This window comes from Malus domestica, chromosome 10, assembly GCF_042453785.1.
Source record: "Malus domestica chromosome 10, GDT2T_hap1".
In the NCBI taxonomy this organism is placed as follows: domain Eukaryota; kingdom Viridiplantae; phylum Streptophyta; class Magnoliopsida; order Rosales; family Rosaceae; genus Malus; species Malus domestica.
In genome coordinates this window covers 10327283-10341271 of record NC_091670.1, presented here as the reverse complement: position 1 = coordinate 10341271, position 13989 = coordinate 10327283, and the positions used below count along the sequence as shown (strand labels likewise).

Below are 13989 nucleotides of genomic sequence, written 5' to 3'. Positions count from 1 at the left end.
CCTCCGGTGCTCCGGTGAGGTTCTACACGGTTTTGGACTTAAAAACCTTCGAATTTGGGTGGAGATGGTAGAGGGGAGGTTGTGGAAAGGATTGCAGGTGTTGGATGATGGCGGTTTGATGGGGAAAATGGCGAAAGTTGGCGGAATTGGTTGAGCCCTGTGCAGGTGCACAAGTCGTCGAGAAGGAAAGCTTCATTTCTTTTCTTTTTTTTCCTCCTTCTCTTTGATTGGTTGCTCACTCCCCCCTAAATTCTGATTGGTCCTCCACCATTTAACTGATTGGTTCCTTCCCTTTAGCCTGAATGGCCTCTTTCCCACAAGGTGGGAGTTTATATTCCTTTAAATCTATTGTTTAATGAAACGACTTCAAATGTCCGTAACTATACTGTTATAATCCGAACTCGCAAACGGCTTTTGCCTATGCGTTCGTAGCTTCAAAATCTATTCGGAAACATTAATTGTGACTTCGAATGGTCAACGAAAGTCAAACATCCTTGCCTCTAAGGGCATTTTCATAAAATCACTATTTTAAAATTTATAAAACTTAAAATTAAGGACGAGTTGTCGCAGATAAGGGCGATTATTATTCACAAATATATATTATTTATTTATATATGCCTTGTAAGTGTTTAAGTGTGCACTTTGTAAGTTTGTTCTTTGAAAGTAAAACTCCATGTTTAACTCTAATAATTTAATTTCAAATGCAAAGCAAAGAATTATGAAACAACATTATAAATTACATAATCAATGATTACTTTTAATTACCTGATGGTCCAAATAATAACATGTTAATCACATTTGAAATTTATTAATAATAAAATGTTATTACCTTATTGGCTATATTATTGCCATTTTGATAAATAGATTATGCTTTTGTGAGGGCTTCTTGCCCAGATTTTAACTCTCTATGTTGACTTACTTAGATGTTTGCATATACTCAATAGAGATAGCTCAGACCTGGATATGCGTTGAATCAGCTCGACAAATTGTGTATGAATCTTCTTCCGTATTTGTTGCATCGCCATCTTCTTCTTTTTTTCCTTCCATTTTTAACAATCAAATTACTCCTGACCGTTTGATTTTTTTTATTGTTGAATCTGACGCACTAGAACGTGCAACATGGTGCATCGATAACTTTTTAAATTCTTTACCATTGAAAATCCAATAGTCCAGATCATCAGGTTGTTGGAAATCCAACGGCTCTCATCGTGCCACGTCATAGAGCCGTTAGGCTCTTCAATTAGTGTTGCAACAAGGCCTACTATTGCAGGTTTTGTTGGCTCACACCCTGATTTTGGACATGTGTTACAAATTGGAAAAAACGTAAAGACCGTGGCTGAGTCAGCCATGCCTGTTGAGGAAGGCAATGCTTAACTTACATGGGCATTTGGGCTAGCATGGCTTGGTCCACCACTTGCCTTTATTTCTTTTATTGTCCTGTTGGAGGTGTTTTGGGCAATTGCATTGCCTTTGCCCTTGCTTATAAGCAACAGTTGGAAATGCTCTTATAGTGACATAGGGCTAGCCTTGAGGGAAGCTGAGTAAGGCGACTGCCTAGGACCTCTGATTTACTAGCCCCAAATTTCTTTTATGTATCTATTTGGATATATATATATATATATACACACACACTATAAAAGTAAGATAAATAACAAAAAAAAAAAAAAAAACTGCTTGCTTAGTGGGGAAAAAAACTGGTTTTTGTGAATTGTTTTCAATTTGAAACACGAAGGATGCATTTATGTTTTTTTTTTTTTCAAATTAATTCCATATAATAGAAAATGCCCAAGTAGAAAGACTGAGGCCATCTTCAACCGAAAGAAGGCCAGATGACTCTTTTTAACACTATAGCCCTCTAAGAAATTATATTTTAATGAACAGTGCCATACCATATTTCATACAATCTCCAACCGAAGGGGCCAAATGACCATAGGCCAAACATAGCCATGTGACAAAAAACATCTCCAACCGAGAGGGAGGCTAAACATGATTCTAAATATAACAACTATGATTTTAAAGACTATATATATTTGGATAACAGCTGTGATTTTAAAGACTATATTTAAAGACTTTAAAATCATAGTATTTAGATAAAACTTAACCACTAAGTTAATCAAATGTTGAAGTGTCTTTTGTTAATACTCCCCCTCAATCTCAGCTGGGATAACCCAGTCTGAGATTGGAACAATGACGAACAAACAAAGGATTGTGTAATCCTTTTGTTAAGACATCTGCAATCTGAGCATCTATAAGAATGTACTGAACCTCCATATCCCCTTTTTGTACTCTTTCACGAAGAAAATGAAAATCAGTGTCTAAGTGTTTAATCCGAGTGTGAAAGACTGGATTAGAACACAAAGTTAATGTAGACAGAATATCACAATGCAACACAGGAGCACAAGGAAGAAACATATGAAGATCATTAAGAACCAGTCGAATCCAAGCAATGTCAGCTGTTGCATTAACCAATGCTTTATATTCAGCCTCTGTTGAACTCCTAGACACATTGCCTTGCTTCTTTGACTGCCAAGAAATGAGATTAGATCCTAGGAAAACAACATATCTAGTTGTTGATCGTCTAGTATTGATATCAGCTGCGTCAGCATTACTATAGGCAAGCAACTCCAATTTTCCAGTAGCTGAATAAGTAATGCCACAGGTCAAAGTACCCTTCAAATACCTAAGTATGCACAGCTTCACCAAACAGAAATGATCTTCTATTGGGTTATTCATGAATTGACAAGCATAATTGACTGCATATGCAATATCTAGCCTAGTAAAGGTCAAATATTGCAATGCACAAACCAAACTTCTATAAACTGTGGGATCAGACAATGATTCTCCTTCATCCTTCAATAACTGTGTATGAGGTTTACTAGGAGTGGAGCAAGGCCTACAATGCACCATACCTGCCTTATTAAGAAGATCAATGACATACTTTGACTGCCTAAGAAAAATATCCCCATTTTCTCTGTAGGTAACTTGAAGTCCCAGAAAATAAGTGAGTTTGCCCATGTCCTTCATGTCAAATACAGAGGCCAAATCATCAATTGCTTGCTGTAATAATAATGTCGTCGACATATAAAAGAAGAATTACTACATCACCATCACAGAATTTCACAAACAAGCTCAGATCAGAGTGAGAAGACTGAAACTTCAAAGTAGGAAGATAACTGGTAAACTTTGCATTCCAGGCTCGTGGTGCCTGTTTTAAACCATACAAAGATTTGAGAAGTTTGCAAACATGGTTAGGATATAAAGGATCTTGAAACCCTTGAGTTAGTTTCATAAACACCTCTTCTTGTAATTCACCATGTAAAAATGCATATTTCACGTCTAATTGCCTTAAGTCCCACTTATGCATAGTAGCAAGAGATAAAACAAGCCTAACTGTAGTATGTCGAACAACCGGGCTAAACGTTTCTTCATAATCCAAGCCTTGTTATTGACTATATCCTTGTGCAACAAGTCGAGCCTTGTACCTCAATATCTTGCCATCTTGATCTTTCTTGATTTTATACACCCATTTGCTACCTATGACATTTTTATTTTTTGGATAAGGTACCAACTCCCAAGTAACTTGTTTGTGAAGAGCATTAAATTCTTCTGTCATAGCATTGCGCCAGTGCTGAGATAGAACTGCCTTTTTATAATGAGAAGGCTCAGAAGAATCATGAGTATCCAACACAGAAGTAAAACCACAAAAGACTACATCATCAGTATGTGAAAGAAGGGTAAACTCATTATCAGATAAAGATGCATGATAAGCTGCATAGTTCCTTCTTTGGATTGCACTACTTTTCAACCTTGTAACCATATTATGATCAGAAGAAACAACTACTACATTACTAGGCACAACAGTGTTAGACACATCATGTTCATGATTTGAATGAGTAATTTGAGTATCAAACTCTGTAGATGTATGAGATGGCTTGATGCGAATTTTAACTTAACACACAAATTAAACCCTTTTGTTGTCAAATTGTAGTATAAATGCAAGTAGGGATCGTTCTAAACCGGGGATTAGGAAGGCTTACTAAAACCTCTAAACTGACTTAAAAACATATAAACAAAGTTAAAAACACTAAACTAGACTCAAAGAATTTAAAACAAACTCAAAGGACTCAAAACAAGCTAAAAACGCTCAATCTGCCTAAAAACACAAACTGGGCAGACTTGGACTCTAACACACTTTTGGGACACCTAAAACACAAATCAAAACAGATTTTGACTAACAAAACACTTTAAAGTAAAGGGGGTTTTGGTTTTGACGAATTTGAAAACAAAACAAGTAAATTAAAGAACTAATGAAATCTGCACGAATTTGAGTAAATTGAATGGATGGAAGGCTAGCTAAGAGGTTCTTCTCCACACATGACATATTTGCACATAAACCAATTTTCAGTTGTTCTTTCGATCAATCATGAAACTCAACACCCCAGGTTAATTAAGTCCGCTTAAATTAACCTTCAAGTTCTCCTTAAGTTATTGAATTTGATAGGAAAGCGCATACAACAATTCAAGCATTCTTCAAAAGTTTTTTACGTGAAAAGCACAATAAAGATACAATCAAAGATCATTAAGCATTATGAAAACTATAAGTATTGACGAGGCATTCGTTACTATGATGAGCATGAAACTCCTGCCAAAAATTTATTTAACGCGATCGTTTATAAGCGACCTCCACTACTTGTGAATATAAGTTTGTAACTATTAGGTGAAACTCCCTTATACTCTAGCATCATATTCATGCATGCAAACTAAGTGTGCACTCTTAATAAACATACACGAATAAGTTATCAATCAAGCAGTTAAACAAATTGAATTCACAACTTATGAAATCATAACTGAAGGTAATCAAATCATATTGCAAGCATGAACATGGTTTCGAATTCCCCCTAGCTAAGGGGGGGGTTTAGTTCCTCATACTTACAAAGCAAAGATAAACAAATTTACACATTGAAAACAAAAGAAAGAAAACACCTAAAAACGCTTCAACAATCCAACTTGAATGGCAAACACGTCCAAGGGTCCTCCTTTTTCTCTTTTTTGTGGCACAAGGTGTGGTTTGATGGATGAGTGGTAAATTATGGTGGTGGATGGATATAGGTGAGTTATGGTGAAGGGTGGATGGGTGGATTGTGTTCTCTCTCGTTTTCTTCCCCATTGTTATGGTGAAGGGTGGATGTATTTATAGGCTAGGGAGGACCACCGTCTAATTAAGGTGGTAGTGATAAGTGTTGTGGTAATGAGTGGATGTAATGGGTGTGGTGGATGAATGTTTGGTAATGAGTGGATGTAATGGTTGTAGTGGGTGGATGTTTGGTAATGAGTGGATGTAATCGTTGTAGTGGGTGGATGTTTGGTAATGAAATGGTTGTAGTGGGTGGATGTTTGGTAATGAGTGGATGTAATGGGTGTAGTGGACGAGTGTTTGGTAATGAGTAGTGTTTGGTAATGAGTGGATGTAATGGGTGTAGTGGGTAATGTGTAGTGTTTGGTAATAAGTGTAGTGGGTGAGTGTTTGGTAATGAGTGGATGTAATGGGTGTAGTGGATGGATGTTTGGTAATGAGTAGATGTAATGGGTGTAGTGGACGAGTGTTTGGTAATGAGTGGATGTAATGGGTGTAGTGGATGGATGTTTGGTAATGAGTGGATGTAATGGGTGTAGTGGATGAGTGTTTGGTAATGAGTGGATGTAATGGGTGTAATTGATGGATGTTTGGAGTTGTAGGTCAACACACTTGCACACACACATGCTGATTTTTAGCCTTCAAATCTTCAAAAACATCCATCCTTATGTCTCCATGCTTGCACTATCCAATCTTGGCCCAAAAAGGCTCCAAAAGGCTCCAAATAGCACTTTGTTGGTAACTTTGTTATTTGAACCTACAAACACACGAAAATAGCTTAAAGTACTAAAATAACTAGAATTAAACTAAGTAAATACCAAGAGACAAGCTAACTAAGTTGCATAAATATGCTCCTATCATGGCTCAGGAAAAGAAAAAGATACTTGAGTTGGGGTCTGAGTATGGATAAGCAACACTTGAGAGGAAGAAGAAGTTGCTAGTAGAGTAGTAGTAGGAGTAGTAACTTGTGCTGAGATGCTATCTAAACTGGCAGATACACTGGAACTTTGAGAAGACAAAGATGGCACTCCCATATTTGATAATTGTTCCTCAAACTCATTCAAATGCCTTGGTAAAACAACAGACACTATGGTATGAGATAACTTTTGCAAAGTGGAATCAAGTACAGATGAAATAGCTGAACTCGTGGTTATAGAACAAGTCGATGATGCCAAATAGAAGACTTCACAAGCTTCCCTAAAAAAGCATGTGGTGGAGTGTCCAAAAGCTGAGAATACTGGAAAAAATGTTGCTGAGGGATGTAATACAAGCCACTACTACTACTCCTTCCTCTTTCGATGATTTTCTTTGTTGCCTTGTCCTGCACCCAAAAACCAAACTCATCAAGAATAACATAACAATGGTTATCTTTACACAGTCTATCAACAAATAATAGACTAGCAACGAATTTAGGAACATGTAAAACCATTTGCAAAGTTAATAGTTTCGAAGGAGTGAAAATGGAACCCAAGCAACCGGAAGTCCTTAACCATTACCCACTGTAATTCGTTCATTTCCTTCAAAAGGGGCCACCAGAGTCAAGTTATCCAAATCTACTATCATGTGACCTGTGTCTAGCACCCAATTTGGTTATGAAGAAGCAAAACTTGGTTTTGTTTGTGCAGTAATAGCAGTGAGACAATATGGTGGTTGAGCATCCTGATAAGCATAATTGCTCCTGTGGTAGCAGTTAAGAGCAGTATGCCCTCGTTTCCCACATATTTGACACTCTAGAATTGAAGGAACAGTGCTAGAACTTGCAAAATACCAAGAGAAGCAATTTGGTGCAGTATGCCCACGCTTATTACAAATTTGACATTTAGGAATCAGAGTAGACTTAGAACCAATGTTGCCATTCCAATTCCTCCACTGTTACCAAAATTATTAGAAGGCATGGTGGAATTCCTAGAAAATCTGCCATTGTTACCTCTATTAGATCTGGGTCGATTATTAAATCTTCCATTATTGCTGCCATAATTTTGATAATTCCTTTGATTTTGAAAATGACCATTTCCCTATTGATGAAATGGAGGCAATTGAGCTTGAGAAATTAGCCCACCATTTGGTCTGGAACCATTACTCGAAGATTCAGCACGACTTTGACCAACATAACCATAACCTTCATCAAAATATTATGAAGACCTCTAAGAGTTTTGAGCAGCATTAGAAGATTCACCATGGCAATACATGTCGGACATTGGAAAAGTCAAAGTAGAATGAGATCTTTAGCAGTTCTTTTAGCAGCTAACAATTATGCCCTAAATTCCTTAAAGGAAATTGGAGTCTCACAAGCTACAATCATAGTTCGAATCATGTTGAACTCAGCAGGTAAGCCAGCCAAAGTAACTATAATTAGATCATTCTCAAATGTTACTTCACTAGCTGCAATTAATTGATCTTTAAAAGCCTTAAGTCTGAGCATATACTTCTCTACACTATTAGCCCATTTCTTGATAGTGTGAAGCTCAGTCTTCAAATGATTAATTTGAGCCCTAGACACAGTAGCATACCGGTCTTGAAGATTCGTCCAGTCTTCATGAGCAGTTTTGCAACCAACAACATACTCAACAGCTTCATCACCAAGTGTAGCAAGTAATAGACTCACAAGAGCTCTATCTTGTTTAATCCACTCCTTATCGGCTTTTGTAATCTCAGTAGTAATCCCAGTCTCCTTAGTAACCACAAACTTCGACGGACACACAAAGGAACCATCAAAATGCTCAAATAGGTCATAACCTTCAAGAATAGATCAAAATTGAAAGGACCATTTCACAAAATTATCATCTTGTAATCGCATAGTTAACATGCCCAATAAACTGTCCATCTTGATAGAATTCATCGCCATGCTTCAAAAGAATTTTCGATCGAATAGCTAAACACAAAAAAAAAAAAAAAAACTTTTGTAGAGAGCTTCGTGCTCAAGAAATTGATGAATAAATCGGGCTTTATGCCACCAATGAGTATCAACAGGCTTCGTGCCACCAATGAGTAGCAACAGGCTTCGTGCCAACAATTAACATCAACAGGTTTCATGCCAAAAGAAAACAAAGAACAATCCACAAAACTCATCACAAACTCAAATGTCCAGTCTTCAACAAAATCACTGCAGGGAGACAAATCACATACAAATTGCAGATAACAAGGAGTTTCGTGCTCGAATTTGAATTGATCAGATGAATGAAAAATTCCCAAACAATTACTTAGAGGCTTTGTGCCTTAGAAAATTACCAACACAGAATCATCGCATTCAACAACACAAACAGATAATTCAAAAAATTTCACAAATATCGAACACAGGTAGCATTAACCAGTAAAGAAATCGAAACCTGATGTGACGAAAACACAAAGAAATCGATTGCCAACAACAATTGAAATTCCAGCCAAACAACCACCAAATCCACCGCCAAACAGCTATCGCAGCGCCAGATGAACCAACCAGGATCCTCCTCTTAGATTTATTGAAACCTAAGCTCTGGATACCATGATAACTAGAGAGAAATCATGATCTCAAGAACTCAAAGATTCAACAATGGAAACAAAGTGTGAAGAACAAGAAAGAGAATGAAATGTTAGAGAGAGAAAAGATCTTGGAGAGCAAGTTGTATTTACTGACATGAATACTTACAAAATACAAGTGATTATCCAAATATATATAGTCTTTAAAATCACAGTTGTTATATTTAGATAAAACTTAACCACTGAGCTAATCAAATGCTAAGGTGTCTAACTAACATGTTGAGGTGTCTTCTGTTAATAAAAAAAAAACTGAAAACGTGAAGCAGCAAAAATGAGCTTATTCTCATAGCACAACAGAAGCAGTTTTTTTTTCAAAGTATAGCAATACCAAACCAGCTCTAAGTTTAGGGACCAAGTTAAACTGGCTTAGACTAAATAACCTAAATTAACTTAGTGAAGCATTTGGTGCAGTGCCGAATTAACAAGCAAAATAACCTTTTCTTTTTTTCTTTTCTTTATTTTTTATTTTTAGAACATTCTTTTCTTTTCACGAAAGCTCTTCCTCTTTAGGGGTGGGCACTTGGAACCGAAAACCGAAACCGAAACACGAATCGAATTGAACCTCACCGAACGGTTGGTTTTGTGGTTTTGAAACGGTTTTGGTTTCGAAACCAAACCGCGGCAAAGAAAACGGTTTGGTTTCGGTTTTGGGTTTTCAAAACCGCACCGAAACCGAAACCGCACCATATAATAAAATTAATAAATAAATGTTATATTTTAAACTTTTAATTAGTTCAACTAGGTTACTAGACTATCATTATCATTTAGTTTTGCACTTCGACTCCTGAAGGCTGAAACACATCTTCATCTCCTTAACTCATCTTCTTAAAACTCATCTTTTCCTTAACTCGTCTTCTTGAAACTCATCTTTAATTATGCGACCTGGTTACTTCTGCTTGCATCTCTGTAAGTTTGCGACAGTGCAACCTGGTGCAGTTTTTTGGTGCAGTTTTGGTGCAAATTTGGTGCAGTTTTGCTGCAGTTTTTGTTGCAGTTTTACTGAGTTTTTTGCTCCAGTTTTGGTGCAGTTTTTTGTTGCTGTTTTTCTGTTTTTTGCAGTTTTGCTGCTGCTTTTTGCTGCACTTTTTTTGCAGTTTTGCCACTGTTTTTTGCTGCATTGTTGTTGCTGCATATTCATTAATTAATATATGAGGAAAATAAGACCATCTTATGTATAAATAGATGTATATTTTAAATTGTACATTTTTTTCTCAAAAATCAAACCGAAACCTTTTAAAACTACACCGAACCGAACCAAACAGTTTGATTTCATTTCGATTTTAACTTCAAAACCACACCGCACCGCACCGCAGCCCATCGCACCGCGCCCACCCCTATTCCTCTTTTTTGGTTCATTTTCCTTTCTTCCCTTTTTCCAGAACCATCTCTGAATGCTCTCCCTCTTTTCTGGTTTCTTTTCATTTCTCCCCTTTTTCAAGAACACTTTCTCTCAAAAAAGCTCTCCCTGTTTCTCTCTTTTTATTATTATTATTATTATTATTATTATTATTATTATTATTATTATTATTATTATTATTATTATTATTATTATTATCTTGAAAAGTTGTTCCGCATAAATCTGTGTTTCACGATTGAAAAAGATGTGCAGATGGTGAGCTTCAGACGAACTTGATTTTGCAATTCAATTTTGGGATTTGCATTTTAAGTGTGGGTTTTGCGATTTGAATGGATTTTGTAATTCCAGGAAATTTGGGCTTTGTCTACCAGCGAGGGTGCATGCAAGCTCGGAGTGAATCGGACGACGTCGAGACCAAAGTGCATAGAGGACGCGACGGGAGAATCAAAACTACCAGACGATACGATGTTGGCGACGCGAGCAAAGAGAGGAGAGGGAGGATGCGATGCAGAGAGGAAGGCGAGAAGATGAAAATGCAACGAATGTCTTAGCAGTCTCATGGGTTTCTGGGTCTCGCTAAGACTTCTAGCGGTGGAAATAATCCACGCGAGTCCAGTAAGAGTTAACGAGCCCAAACAAACGCACCCAAAGTCTCTTGCAATTCTCTCTTTTCTTTCAAATTTCAATCTCTCTATTCTATTGGTGGAAATCAAATCTCACAAGATCTACAAGATTGCGATTTAAGGTAATCAAATAGAAACTATGAAATTAATGTGTTTTTCAATAATTTATTATTGTGATTTTTTAAGTCTTGTATCATCTAAGGCATTCTATAATAATAAATTAGTGATTTTTAACCCAAAAAGCAACGTACATCAACGTACAACGTAAGATTGCCTAATTGATAAAAAATAAAAAATAAAAGGAAAAAAAAACGTAAGATTGCCTAAGAACACAAGGGCCCCCTTTCATTGGCCTACCTCATGCCTCCAAAATCTCACAGTCGGTCCTGGTCTTGTATTTACATGAGGCATAACGGTTAGTCTTTTTTACCTGTTGAAAATAAGCTATTTTCAATGCTCATTGCTCAATTTAACAATTAGTCATAAACCAAATGTGACGCCTCTTTTTGCCTAGTGATAAGTTGATAATAGGGAGAGTGAAAGGAGGTATGTGTTCGTTAGTTAGAAGAGGTTCCGGAATGACTTAATATATTCAAAGCGACATTATTGTATATATGTATGACAAATAAAAGAGAGTTTAGAACACAAAATTTAAGAAACAAAAGTTGCAACCAATTCCTCAACTCTAGAAAAACTTTAAGATAAAATAAAGACATATGTTTTTTTTGGAACAAACGATATTATCTACACTAACGGGGTGAGGGAGTGGGCTAAGCCTCACAATGAGTTAGCAATAATGTGGTTCAAATTTGCATTTAGCGAGAATCGAATCTAAGACCTGTCACTTACAAGTAAAGAAGAATATCACTATACTGTAGTACTAAGTAACAATTAAGACACATGTTATGGTCCAAGTAGATTTGGGCGCAAGTAATTAACAACTGAAGTGAAATAGGCTATTATAGTCCAAGATAAGACTTTTGGCCCAAACGAGGCTTTACCATAACCCATCATCCAAAAGCCCAAAGCAACATAATAACAATCATTTTCAAGTACAACTAAGCCGATTACCTCTTTTCTGATGGTCTTTAAATTTTGTGTTGTGCTTCCGTTATTAAATTGGTGGCCGTTGATCTGCATTATTTTTCCTTTCCTTTTGTTATTTTATATTTAGCTCATTCCTTTGAGAATTCCTAATTTTTCCCACACATGACCAAGGTATTAAATATCGATGATATCGGAAATATCGGTAGTCCAAAAACACGGAAATTTCGATGGAAATATCGAGATATTATCGATATCGATAAAAATTGAATAAAAACTACGGAAATTATAAGAAAAAATTGGAAATTTTTATTGAAACTTTGCACGATGTTTATTTAGTCAATTATCTATTAGTTTAACACAAAAAATTGGAAGGAAATGCATTGCATGATAGGTATAACTGATTTAAGTTGATTAGATAGCGAGCTGGCAAACATTGTGAGTGTAGAAAATATGTAGTAATTAATGAAAGAAGTTTAAACACACCATAATCATTTATATATAATGAATTAGTACAATATTTTACACTTTATACATTGCATGGTAAGATACATGAGTGACTTAGCAAGGTCTAAATATCGATGATATCGGAAATATCGGTAGTCCAAAAAAATATCTGTAGTCCAAAAACACGGAAATTTCGATGGAAATATCGGGATATTATGGATATTTTAGACCATGCACATGACCATATTATATCAATTGTATATAGTCATTCACACATGTATTTGTGTTAATTTATTTTAGGAAGAAAGAAGATTAAATTAAATAGAAACTTCAATGACACCCAAGGCCTCGAGAATAATACAAGAGAGCTTTTTTTTTCTGGCTTGGTGAGGAACACACCCATCCCACATATATAAATTAGTACAATTATGCTCAAGGGAAGTGATAGCATCCACCATGAAGTTTGCTTCGTTGTAGAAATGGTTCCATTCTACTAGCTCAAACGATGAGGTAAGCCATTTAATGTCCTAAACGATGGACTTAATTCTCCATGGTACTGTACACTTTCCAAAAACTGCATCAAAGACAACCTTTGAGTCCCTTTTCGACCACAATTTTCCTGATTTGACGTTATTTGGCCAAAGCCAGAGCATCCCGGAGAGCCTAAGCTTCTTCCATGGTGATAGTGATTGGTCCAAGATGTCGAGCGAGCACACCCCTAATGATTTTTTATTTTAAAACCCATAGCAGCAAAAGTGTCCTCCACTGACCCATCAAAATTGAGCTTATAAAAGCCTTCTGTAGGCATTTTCCATCTAATGGTGTTGCTTAGTCTTGCTTGGTTTCTGTTTCAAATTAGCCTTTAGGAAATCTTTTCCAATTATAGTCGTTGTCATCAGACAGAAAGTTGGATAAGGTTTAATCTGTTTAAAAACAAAATTATTTCTATCATTTCACATTTGCCAACAAAGAATTGAGATTTTTCTAAGGTCAGAAAGATCATTTTATCTAAAGCTAACATCCCCACTAACCAATCATTCATATTGGTAATGGGAGGGGAAGGGGGGGGGGGTGGTGGCGGTGGACGCATGTTATTACAAAGCTTCCAAACTTCTTAAGCATGATTATAGTAAACAAAACAGTGTAGTTGATCATTCTCTACAATATTGCATAAAGGGCAAAGAGTTTGGCCATTATGATGATACTTATCTAATCTCTTGTAAGTAGACAATCTATTTCTTATAAGCAACCAAGCAAAAAATTTAACTTTATGTGGAATACTAAGTTTTCACACTTTCTTGAATAAATCGTTGAAAAGTTTACTGTGAGCATCATCAATTTGAATCCAAGTAGTTAATTTAATTGATAAATTTCCATTAAAAGATGGTCCCAGATAAACTCATCCTCCATATCATTTAAAGGGCTAGAGATGGCAAAAATTTTATTTGCTACATCGTTAGGCAGCACTGGAAGGATTAACTCATTGTTCTATATTTTCTCTACCATGACATCACTAACTTTCATATTTTAATTTAAAGAGTTTATTAATTGATCTTGAATAGGAGTGGACAATGGGAAAGGAAAAATTTAGTTATGGGACCAAAACATTATGTTTTTACCATTTCCAACAATCCATCTCATTCCATTTTTAAGGATAGGTTTACTAGCCCTTAACATGACCCTAACATTCATGATAGAAGATAGCGTGGAGACCATCAGGACTAGGAGCTTTTAAGCTCCCAATAGCTTTCACAGCCTAAAAATTTTTAGCCTCAGTTACAGGCCTTATGAGCAAATTGTTGTTCTACTGAGATACAGGATTTAGAACACTTATGGATTCATCCACCTTATTATCTCTGTGACTTTGA

At 36.1% G+C, this 13989-nt stretch overlaps 1 long non-coding RNA gene across 1 annotated transcript; it reads left to right on the top strand.

The window, feature by feature from the left end:
• Nucleotides 1–10053: 10053 nt before the first annotated feature.
• LOC139189040 (uncharacterized) lies at nucleotides 10054–10775 on the top strand. The gene is made up of 2 exons (XR_011572515.1): nucleotides 10054–10262; nucleotides 10356–10775. It is a non-coding gene; the product is annotated as an uncharacterized lncRNA (long non-coding RNA).
• Nucleotides 10776–13989: the final 3214 nt, after the last annotated feature.